Below are 12,554 nucleotides of genomic sequence, written 5' to 3'. Positions count from 1 at the left end.
ACAGTGTTAACACTGAGTGAACACACTTCCTGTGAGAACTTAGTTCTACTGTTTGTTTCATCCATGTTTTGAGAATGGAGAAGAAACCATAAGAGGTTTAAAATCAGAAATTAAATTTCAAAATAATTTTGTTCAATCAGCAGGAATTTACTCTTATGTAATTCTAAATAGCCTAACTGCTTCAAAATACCACCACCAGGAAATGACACCAGATTTCAACAGCATGAATTTTACCCTGTCCCCTTTTGGAGGCGTGGTGCTATCTCTGATTTTGTATTATTTAAAGAAAGTTGTGGAGTTTCTCTTGAGCACTTGTCAGACGATCAACGCTGTTCTGAATGTCAATTCGATGTCTGCTGATATCAGGTTCTTCACGAAGAATCTCAATCAAATTAGCACCATCCAGTAGACCAAGGATTTAATTGCACAGCAAATTAGCAGACTCCTTCATCATGAAGTACAGGATTAACATCGGCACTTGGTCAGACATCCGCTGCACTACAATCTGTAGGAGATACGTAGAATTTAACCATTTACCCTCTTTATTAAACAACACACATCACATGTAGAATATAAAGACTTATTTTAAATCTAATTTCCCATTATGAGACCTGATTTAACCTGATTCAAGTTGGAACACTATGCTTTCTGGATCATAGAAGGCTAAAAAACGATGGAAACAAACCCCAAAGTAATTTAAACACTTTTCACACATGTAACAAGAAACAAGCACAAATATTTGTCATGTTCTCAAACATTATCACAGGAGCAGATATGCATAATCTAGCAACTTGTGGACATACTAGGTAAACAGACTATGTGATTTTTCAATTTTATATTGGCCATTTATATAGTGCCTGTTAAGGCTAGTTAGAAATGTATGCCCACATTTCATATATGGTATTGTTTCATTGGTATATGTTTCATTGGACAGCAATTTCCCCCTAATACCTGACTAATACCTGACTAAACCCTAATACCTGACTAAACGTTACTGTATATACAATAATTAATTACACCTCATAATAAGATGAGAACTTCTCAGGGTTCGTTTTCTTGCTGTAAAAGATGACATCAGTATCTTCCAGAATCTGCTGCCTATCTGCTGCCATGGCCAAGGCTTTGTGGTATAAGTCATCCTGTGTGTAGACGAGGTGTTCCATTTCAAACTGCTCGTAGCTCTTCTCCTTCACCTTAGCTTCCTGCTTGGACTGAATATTCTCAATTATATTCTTTGGTAAAAGACATGAAAAGGAGAGCCAAAAGCAAATTAGAAAAATCACTATGAGCAACTCAACATCCCAAAAAGGTCCTGTGTGGGTATTACAATTTTATTGACCGTAGTTGCATTTAAACATTTGTTAAGACATCTCATTTCTAGGACAGGGACATTTTTTTTTTACCATGACAATGTTTAGAAGGAATGGATAACTCTGGAAGTTGGATTCAGACACACCATTGAACTGTTTCTCTATGGTCTCTGATGGAGAAATGCATTTTTCTTAGCTATTGGAATATGGTGTTTGTACAGGAACTAACAGACTGGTGTAATTAGTAAAAATATACAATGAATGATTTTTAAAAATGTGCTGCTAGTATCAGTGAGTATCTCAATGGTTGTGTTTTTGAGTTCAGTCAAGAATTTTTGCACAACTATCTCAAATGTACTGTAGTTGTAGAAGCCAGGCAGTTCCCTTCTCCTGGACTGTTTAAATCAATCAGTAAATAAATCAAACAGTGAATGAATCAAACACTCTAAATATATTGCTATCAACATAAAATGAAATAAACAAAACAAATTAATGAACAAAGTTCTGAAAAGAACAACTTTGTATCTGTGAAATGTCTTAACTTAACTGAATTAAAGTTAAAGGTAAAATGTATCTTACCTACCCCCATGTCCTGGTAAAATTAGAGTTTCAGGTTAAATAAGAAAACTGTATATTAACTGTGACCTCACATGATGGTTTTCTGACATCTAGCTCATCCTTCCAGTCTTTAAATTTGGATCGAAGATGAATAAACAGGTTGCCCTCAGTAACAAGTTCCCCAATTGCCAAGTAGTCAATCTGATTATTGAACTGTGTTAAGATCTGAAAAAGGAAGAGGCCAGATGTTACTCAAAACTCTCATAAAAAGAGGTCTTGAGTAAGTTTGGTTGCAAGACACTTGATGGTTGTTTTACCTCATTTAAAAGGTAACTGAAAACAAATTCATAATGTACATTACCCTGAATAGCCTATATAAGAATGTGAGAGTAATCATTTAAATATCAAATATACCTGTGACAAATATATTTGTGACAATTGAAGAAATCCCTTTCCTCTTTCATAGAATCTACCACAGACATTCCTTTATTAATTTGCTTTTGACCATGACACTTAACAACAATATATCCTTTCCTAAGAGGAATAACATCATTTCGAGCTATGTCCAAAATATTCTTCTCTGTTCCTTTATCAATAAGGTTTGGCTCGGTAAGAATAGTTTTTAAAGGAAAAAACAATACATTTTTTTGAGCTGTGTGTAAAAAATTATATATACATAGAAATAAAAAATAAAGTATGATTCTATCAGACATCTGTATGATTGCCTGATAGAGAGTCTAAAAGGCAAAATTTTAATGTTTTAATACACAATTAATACTTTACCTAGTGTGCTTTTTCCTCCAGGATCCACATCCTGTGGCATTCTTAGAGCTTCTGTTGTTGAAATGTCAACGTTGCATGCGATTACGACCAAATTGATAGTTTCTCACTTCTGGATGTATTTCAGTATCAGTTATCTGATCTATTAATCAATTATTAGAAAATAATAAGAATAAATACAGTGTGCATAGTACCATTCCATTTCAGATGGTTTATGCTAAGTTGTCACAGGATTTACAAACCTGTTTGTCAATGTCATCAGGTTGACCTTTTACAAGAACTCTAGCAATCCCGGGTAGATCAATCAGTGTGAGGTCACACACATCAGGGGCCATGATCTCCAGAGTGATGAGATCATCACATATCCCTACTTCTTCTCCTGCCAGCATATTCTGGGCTGTAATAAATATATTTAGTCTTATATTAGTGGGCTTCTTCTAGATAAAATTCAACCTTCACATGCCTCTTTCAGAATGCAAGATAATTCAAAATGTTAGAGATGCCTTCAAAAAAAACCCACTTAGCTTCACAACTGTTCCTGGAGAACTTTGGAACATTTAAAAAGTACAATAAAAATATATATATACCTGTTAAGGTATATAATAGCAGTGTATGCATTGTGAAATATGTTTCATTCAAAAATAATAGCAGTAATAAATTACTTCATATATCTTATCCCATAAAAAATTGAAAAATAGAAAAGCAGTACAAAAACAAATTAAAAATTAAAAATTGGAGACAAAAAGTATGCATATTTCTCCATGAACTTAACATTCAACAACTATTTAACTGAATGGAAAAGTTGGGATTTCCTTTGTTTTTTCGAGGAGGAAAACCGAGGCTCATTTTTTTTTTTTATAAATCAGTTTATTTTAAAGCTTGTAATGATTTCATAATTGTCATGTTTGAGAGTCAGGATCAAAACATAACCATAAAATTGTATGTCATGTAGCATTCACACATTCGTGTGACCAGAAGCACTTCCGTTTGAGTGACTTCAAATGTAGCATTTTTGAAAATGATTTTTGTTTTCGTTAATGCTTTTGGCAGTGAGAGCAAGAGTGTTATGAAGGTTACTGGTGAGCCAGTCGTTCCTCTCCTTTAACTGCTTTTCTGTTGGCACCCCCATATACATTTCGCCACTTCCCAGGTAAGAACAGGTACACATATGCATGTTATGTTAGGAGGTTGCTGTTTAGACCCACTGGCTTAGGGATGGATGCCACCCACAGTAATTTTGGACAGGTATGCTTGGAGGGTCACGCAGGGTAGTCGTTTTGTCTTTTCTTAGACACCGTCAATAGACCACCTACTCCCTTTGTACTTCTCTGATACTTTTTCTATTTAATGTGTACATTAAATGGTTATAAGAGTAATTTGTACCCCTTGTCTTGGTCTCCACACATATACAATGGAACACCCTATTCCGACCCACCCCAACTATATGACCATAAAACTGATAATATTAAATAAATCCATAACTGTTTAGGCTATGATGGTGGTAGCCAACACCATTTTTTTTTTTTTTTTTTTTTTTGGTAAAATGTGCTTCATGGTAGGTACAAGAAAAAACTTCAAACCATTTGTAAACTTTTCCAGCCATGGCAGCACCCAGATTTTTTTTTTCTCCTTAAATATATGCCTGCATCTTGTAGCTTATATAAATGATAATGCTTTAACTGATTTAATGTCATTTAAAAAAAATAGATTCAATTTTTCTATGAATTTTCTATCATTAATTACTGGCCCCCTACTTAAGATCCCCTCTTTCGCATTCACTTCGTGAAGTATTGCCAACCCTATGCTGCATACCGAGCATTCCAGGTGCGTGTTTGTCTTCCTGGTTTTCGACTCCTGCCTGTGTTTCAGACCTTGTCTCTGGCCTGACCCCTAGACACCTCCTGGACAGCTTCTGGACTCTGCACTGTGTTATTGACCTTGGACTGACCTGAGTACAAATATCTGCCTGACTCCTCTAATCTGTTCAATTTCGTCTATAAAACCTCTTGCAATTGGATCCTCTCCCTTGTGTGTGTGTGCAATCGTAACAGTTAGAAGAGTTGATGTTATAAACACCCTTCTTGGAAAACGGGCCAACCACTGTTGAAATAATGAAACCGAAAGTGCATAATCATAAAATAAAATAAAAGCTTACAAAATACTTATTTATGTATTTATTTATTATGAACAGCAACAACAACAACAACATAATAATAATAATATTTTATTCAGTTTCGTCCATTGCAGGAAGAATATGGAAATTAGAATCTTGTAAACCTTCAACACAAAGGTTCATTTTATAAGTAAGTAACTTAAATTTGAACCATTTGGACTTCTTTTTATATCAACTTCAGTTTGTATTGACTATGGTTTAGCACTACTTTTTATCTTAACATTTTTGCATCAAATTGGGTTACTATTCTCAAAGAAAAGTGGCATAGTGTCATGGTCTGACTCGTCCTTTCAGAACACGTGTCCTGTCAACGTCAACCCTGGACCCGGTTGACTATGCAGACCTGCTGTTTTATAACCTCTTTGGATTATCTTCAACAGAAAGGTTAATAGTATCATTTTAGAAGTACAACTGGGATTTATTAATTTTTATGTAATTTATCTAATATTTTAACCATTTATACTCCATTTGGAGTAAGTTTGTATTGACTACTTTTTAAGAACAACAATTACTTTTTCCCATTAAATTTGATTACTGTGCTCATAGAAAATTGCATTTTATCATGTTCCAGCCTGTCTTTTCAGACCCCATATCCTGCCGACATCAACACTGCACCTAACTGACATTTACAATTTACGTTTACAGCTTTTGGTAGATACTCTTATCCAGAGCGACTTACAAATATGCTTTGTCATTTACTCATAGAATGTAACCTAGGTTAGAGTTCAAGATACCATTGAACTAGAATGCTGTTGAATGCTGAAACACAAACATTGGATTATTACAAGATGTGCTTTGGATTATTAGAATTTTTTTTGAGTCACACTAGGTGTATTTGTAGCCTGATCATTTCCAAATTAAATCTGATGCAACTGGATCCCTTTGTGTCCTGAATTTTTGTCTACTTTACAGAGTCATCCTTAAGTGTATGTGAAGTAAAAATATTCTGAAAAAGGTGGCAGATTTTGTAGCAAACAAAACTTGCTTCAAATGGTGAAATGTATCATTTGGTTCTTTTACTTACCAATGGAATGTGGATGCTGGGAAAAAGATTTAGTTTAGCATTGGGAATACTAATAAAGCCAAAAAATGTCCTACAAGACAGTGTTTTTGCATTGCTTAAGTGAGCCTATTTGACTTGCATTCACAATATATTTTAACAGTAAGTAAAAATATAAAAATATACACAATAATAAAATAACAATTTTAGTTAACAAATAAGTATAGACAGCTCTTAATTAATCACTCTACTTTTGAACCAAAACAGTTTCATTTTTATCACCAAACATAGACAGAAATAGAAAATGATATTGTATCTTACTTGACTCACAAATGCAAGCAAGGTGAAAGGGGTTAGTAGGGATGATGTTATAAGCATCAGCTGCTGAAATAATGCCAACATTACAGATGACAAATAATAAAACTGATCATGAATAACCATAAAAGAAAAATACAGCTGATAATAAAAGTTGATAAATTCTGATAATATCATTCTATTTCTTACAAATCCAAAGCTTTTGATCATGGTAGTCCTTTCTGTTATATAGAGATTATTTTCTGGTATTATGCTTCCCCTCTGCTAGAGTCGCTGTCCCCCTAGTAACCTATCTCATGCTCCTTTGTTTTGGCTTTGTTCCTAGTCCTGTGCTTGTTTTGATTTAACCTGTTCCTGCCTGTTCTGTGTTTTATGAGCCTGTTCTGTGTTTTATTTTTAAGCTCCATTCATTCTGGTTAGTTTCCTTCTCCAGTTTTCTATATGTTTAGTTTTTGTGTTTTGGTTTCCTATGTTCAATATGTATTCTGGATTTGTTTATTGTTATGATTCCCCTGGTAAGTTGACCCTCAACTATTATGACACTGATTATAGATTTGTCCCTAATAAATGTTGGTCTGACCCCAGAGGAAGAAATATTGTTAATATATTTCACTTTTGACAGAAAGAACTGACATTGCTTTCATTTCAGTTTCTAACTACACTGCCTCACCAAAAAAAAAGGTCACTACCTAGATTTAACTAAGCAAATAGGTAAGAGCCTCCCATTGGATAACTACTGCATGGGTGATTATGTTTCAGCTGGCAACAAGTTATTTAATCCTAACTGATGCAGTAAGTAGCTTCTCATTTGTTAAACAACCATTTCGAAAAACACATCCTGTGGTCTCAAGCAGAGAAAACGTCTAAGGAGTTTGCTGAAGGTACTAAAATCGGGTTAAGAACTGTCCAGCACATTATTAAAAAGGACAGTGAAAAGTGAAAGGACTGTGGGGAAACATCATCTTCAAGGAAGGAATGTGGCCGGCAAAAAATCTTGAATGATCGTGATTGGTGATCACTTAAACATGTGGTGAGATCAAATCAGAGAAAAACAGTAGAACTCAGGGATATGTTTAATAGTGAAAATAAGAGCATTTCCAATGCACAATGCGAAGGGAACTCAAAGGATTGGGACAAAACAGCTGTGTAGCCTTAAGAAAACCACTTGTCAGTGAGGCTAACCGGTAAAAACGGTTTCAATTTGCTAGGGAGCATAAAGATTGAACTCTGGAGCAATGGAAGAAGGTCATGTGGTCTGATGAGTCCAGATTTACCCTGTTCCAGAGTGATGGGCGCATCAGGTTAGGAAGTGAGGTGGCTGAAGTGATACACCCATCATGCCTAGTGCCTACTGTACAAGCCTATGGGGGTAGTGCTATGATCTGGGGTTGCCTGCAGTTGGTCAGGTCTAGGTTCAGCAATGTTATGTGCCCAAAAAATGAGGTCAGCTGACTACCTGAATATACTGAATGACCAGGTTATTCCATCAATGGATTTTTTCTCCTCTGATGGCACGGGCATATTCCAAGATGACAATGCCAGGATTCATCGGGCTCAAATTGTGAAAGAGTGATTCAGGGAGCATGAGACATCACTTTCACACATGGACTGGCCACCACAGAGTCCAGACCTGAACCCCATTGAGAATCTTTGGGATGTGCTGGAGTAGACTTTGTGCAGTGGTCCAAATCTCCCATCATCAATACAAGATCTTGGGGAAAAATCTATGCAACTCTGGACAGAAATAAATGTTGTGACATTGCAGAAGCTTGTGGAAATGATGCCACAGCGAATACATGCCGTAATCAAAGCTAAAGGCGGTCCAGTGAAATATTAGAGTGTGTGACCTTTTTTTTGGCCAGGCACTGTATCAACCTGCCCAATTCCAATTGCTGCATATATGTTTCAGATCTGGAATAAAACACCACCTCACCATCCAGATTTCGCAGCAAATAGTGTAACCATTCGTCCTTAGAAATGTAAATGACATGTAAATGTATTGAACCATTGTTATGACCATAATAGATGAGGATGCCATCTTGTGAGGACTGTGCTCTGTTTACCTGTGCCTAAAATAGTGGTTAATGTTATCTGCATACCATTTGTTTGGCTAAAAGGTTTTAATGTGATGGAGATCAAAACGATTGTCATGGACTGCTCCGCCCTCGTACATGTGGTACGGCCCGCCGCATGCAGGGGGATTCACAAATGCAGTGTCTTTGTTTTTGTAACCACTCCCCCCGGGATTGCACACACATGTAGAAGGGTTAATGTTAAGGTCTTGTGTGTCTAAACCCCTGTCCGTATGTGCTCCCTTTGTTGGTCATTGTTGCTACTTTGTGTTTACATCAGTGTATATGTACATTGTTGTAACAGTAACGTGGGTTTGTGTTTGTGCCTTATTCTCTGTAGATGTTATATGTGAGTGCCACTGTTGTTCTCCACGTTTTATGTTAATAAACGTCTTTCACAGACGAGGGGGTCTGTGCGTTCTGTTCTGCGCCCATCGGCACTCGGGCCAGCAGTGTTACATATGGATATGGATAGATGGATATGGGGAATCTGGACATTGTTCAACTGTAACGGCCCGAGTGCCGCTGGGCAGGGAGTAGGACGTACAGTCTTGCTCGACGGAGACAAACGTTTATTAAACGCAGAGTCCGTGCCTCTCCCAGGGCAGTCCGGTATGCTACACACCACAATGTGTCGATGTGCCAGTACACACACAAAATGCACAAATACACACACAGGTACCTATAGACACACATGAAAGGCGCTTCAACCCAGCACCTGCTGGAAACGCAGGTACTGGACGTGTGTCCTTGGCCCCACTGGATATGCAGAGGGGCACATCTGTCCTGGCTCTGAATGTGCTACTCCTCATTACGGTCCTCTTTTTGCCAGCTGCCCTAGGAGAGCCCCAGAGGCAGTCCACCTCCTGGGCTTTGGGTTGACCCTTCCAGTACTTCTGGCCTTTCCATGGAAGAGGAAGAATATAGGCTTTATCCTCACTAGCCCAGGGACCTAGCCGGCTCCACCAACCACCTTCACCGTGGTCCCAGTGGAGCCCCTCGGCTCTCCGTTTTCGTGGCTCGGTAGCCCTAGGCCCTCCAAGAAATTCCAGGGGGCGTTCCCCTCCTCCTCCACCGGAGGAGCGGTCCTCTCCCCAATATCCAGGGATCCAGGCAGCGGCTTGGTATGTCCTTAAGCACATCCCTGTAGGAGGTCCATTATCCATAAAATGAGTAGGCGTCCTGTTGTGGTCCTTCATTCTGTAACGTCCTGAGTGCCGCTGGGCAAGGATCAGGACGTACAGACTCACTCGACTGAGACAAACCTTTATTAACATATGATACAGACACCGACACTCAAGTATAACATAAATTGTGAACGTGAACATGATCAATGATCGACAATAATGCACACACTAACAAGGGTTTAAATACATACAAATGTGATAAGACTAAACTGATGCTGGTGTACTAAACATGGTTACAAACAAGACACAGTCAACAAAGAACTCCCACTGCATGCAGCGGGCCATACCACGTGACCAGTGGAAGGGCTGTATTCCGTGACATAAACAGTATTCATCAACCTATTTAATAATAAGATGAACCTTTGAAATCTGAATAAATTCTACAAGCGTAAATGTTAGACCTAGGCTATATTTAAAAAAACCCTGTTCATTGCCTCCAATTAGATAAAACGTACAGCAGGTACAGTTGCAACTACAAGTGACAATTTACTTATAGCTGATTTATTCTTTGCTTTTAAAGCCTATGAATATGGAGCTAGCAGTGGCCACAATTGCCTCTTCCTCACTCCTTGTGTGACGTCAGCTTTGTATTCTTTATAGGGGAGACATACAGCCTCAGTTCACCCTTACAATGCCCTGATCTAAAAATTTCCCAGTGTGCCTTCTAACTGGAGACTCATCTAATAGTACTATTTTATGCTGAATAAGATCATCACATTTAAATTCTGCATCAGGTGAACACTGTATAATATTTCTAAAGGAGTAACTTGCCACTCTTCTCCTGCTCTAAACTGAACTTTGGCCAAGATAACTCAGACACCTCAAAATATCCTCCAAAATCTTATGGAAAGCCTTCCTAGAAGAGTGGAGGGGGGGCACCAATTTTTTTTTTATTAATGGTAGATGGGTTCTGAGTTACTAGAAGCTGAGACACATTTTGTTTAGGTAATTCTTTCTTTATTTTATTTTATTTATTCATTTATTATCTCATTTGTAAGGTTAGATATTTCTCATAATTTTCAGCTAGATCAAGCTGACAGTGAAAAGCCTTTTCAAAGCTCCTTTTTGATCCTCCATTTTTGATAATCACAAAATGCCTTAATAATTTGGAATCCTTATACATGGTACATTAGCATCAAATAATAAAGGAATAATGGAATTACTGCATTTATTGCATTAATATAAATATATCTACTCACACAAACACATATACATACACAGAGAGCCATATAAAATCAAGTTTAAATGCTCAGAACCAGACATTGTTATACAGATAAATATGCTGTACATAAATGTTCACTACAATTCTAACTTTGCCATTAGGCCCCTAGAGTGTGCTAATGCTGGACTGATCTTTTTTTAGGTGTTCTGCGCTCTGAAGCAGGTCTACCCTGCTGCGCCCACTTTCTGTGTCTGTGATCAGTAGTTTGACAACATCCACATTATCCCTCAGGTCAATTACCTGATTACACAGCATTTTAGCGGTGACCTTCTGCAAAAGAGCAGGAGCAGCATTGGAATGTAGTCTGACAGTCTCTGGTAGGTGATATAACAAGTCCAAAGTGCCAACCTGTGATGAAACAACATTGCAGTACATAACCTTTCCTCTTAATCCTATATTTATGTTCTGTGTGTTCACTGATAGCTGTGGACTAGACGTAAAAATAAAAATCCTTTTGGTAGCTCAAGCATAACACAGTCAGTGAATAAACTGTGACCTGGGGCGTAAGCAAAATCCTACTTAAGAACAATGCAGTAGTAAATGCACAAACTCATTCAGCAATTTGATCAACCTGAGGATCAAAGCATTGACCTTTTACACCTATAGTGATTTTATAAATTTTAATAGTCTCCTGCATTGTTCCATCACATTTTAATGCAATTAAACATTTAAGACTACACATTGTTTTTCATTTTTGTTATTATTTATTTATTTTCTCTCTCTTTCGCTACTTATTCAGCTCCTTACTGGTTATATTGTTACTATTGTAGCGTACGTTGTCAGCAAGAAGACGATGGGCCCCCCTTTGAGTCTTGGTTCCTCTCAGGGTTTCTTCCTCATGCTCTAGGGAGTTTTTCCTTGCCACTGTCGCCTTTGGCTTGCTCACTAGGGGCTTGAACTCAGACATTTGTAAAGCTGCTTTGTGACAAAAACTATTGTATAAAGCACTATATAAACAAATTTGACTTGAAGGCCTCTCTAGGTTAACCAGGCACGAACAAGAATCTAATCATTCAGTTAAATACTTTAATAATGCCCCTAGGGCATCTGGGAACAATGTGCAGAGGACTTCAAGGCCACTGTGCTGAGCAAAGCAGATTGTCCTGGTTTTATTTCCTAAATTATACATAAAATGTATTTATCATTATAGGGGAGGGCAAATGAGAGCACTTTAAAAAAAAAAAAAAAAAGGTAAAAACTTCTGCTGGGATAGAATGGTTTCAAACTTCAATTTTTATAATGAGGACTAAATTAATATTTTGGACCTAATGGTGGTAACTTCAAAGAGTGGAATGTTAAAAAAAGGAGGGACAATTACCTCATGCCTCTGTAAACTATATAAAAATTTGACTGTCTTTGTGTAAAACAGTCTATCTTTGGAATGTGCCTCAAACTCATGTTATCTTTAATCTGCAATAAAGAAAGAGACACTAATCCAATGTGACAAAACCATTACAAAAGAGTTTCATGTAGTTTCAAGTTTACACAATTACCATGGGTATATACCTCAGATGAGGGTAGGTTTCTAAAGATGTTTCAAACACTTTCTTAAACTCATTTTGAATGACCTCTGAAAATGCAAATTGTCAACACAAAAATCAGTGCATGGAATTCTCTCATGCAAATGAATTACTGAAAATCTCATTTTCAAGTCAGAATTATACTGATATAGCTGACCATTGCTAGCCCTTCCAGCGTATCCGCTTGCTTTATGATGATTATGTTCAAAGCACAGAATCAGTCAAATTTAGCAGCTCTCTTTGACGGTGCAGTTCATCATATTGACTGATCATCTTCTCCACTTTGTCACTGCCTTAATTCAAAGTCCAACATGGAGCAAAATCAAATGCAAGAGTTTGAGTGCAAAAAAATTGTATCTTGGTAAAGTAGAATATTTAGTCCAATCAACCTTGTTTTCCAAAACAGAAAGAAATATG

At 37.2% G+C, this 12,554-nt stretch overlaps 1 pseudogene; it reads right to left on the bottom strand.

Moving 5' to 3' along the window:
- Window positions 1-280: 280 nt before the first annotated feature.
- LOC113577560 lies at window positions 281-3,783 on the bottom strand (annotated as a pseudogene).
- Between the last annotated feature and the right edge of the window lie 8,771 nt (window positions 3,784-12,554).

Source organism: Electrophorus electricus, chromosome 16 (assembly GCF_013358815.1).
Source record: "Electrophorus electricus isolate fEleEle1 chromosome 16, fEleEle1.pri, whole genome shotgun sequence".
NCBI classification, from domain to species: Eukaryota; Metazoa; Chordata; class Actinopteri; order Gymnotiformes; family Gymnotidae; genus Electrophorus; species Electrophorus electricus.
The sequence above is the reverse complement of the archived record's forward strand: the minus strand, read 5'-3'. Positions and strand labels throughout refer to the sequence as shown.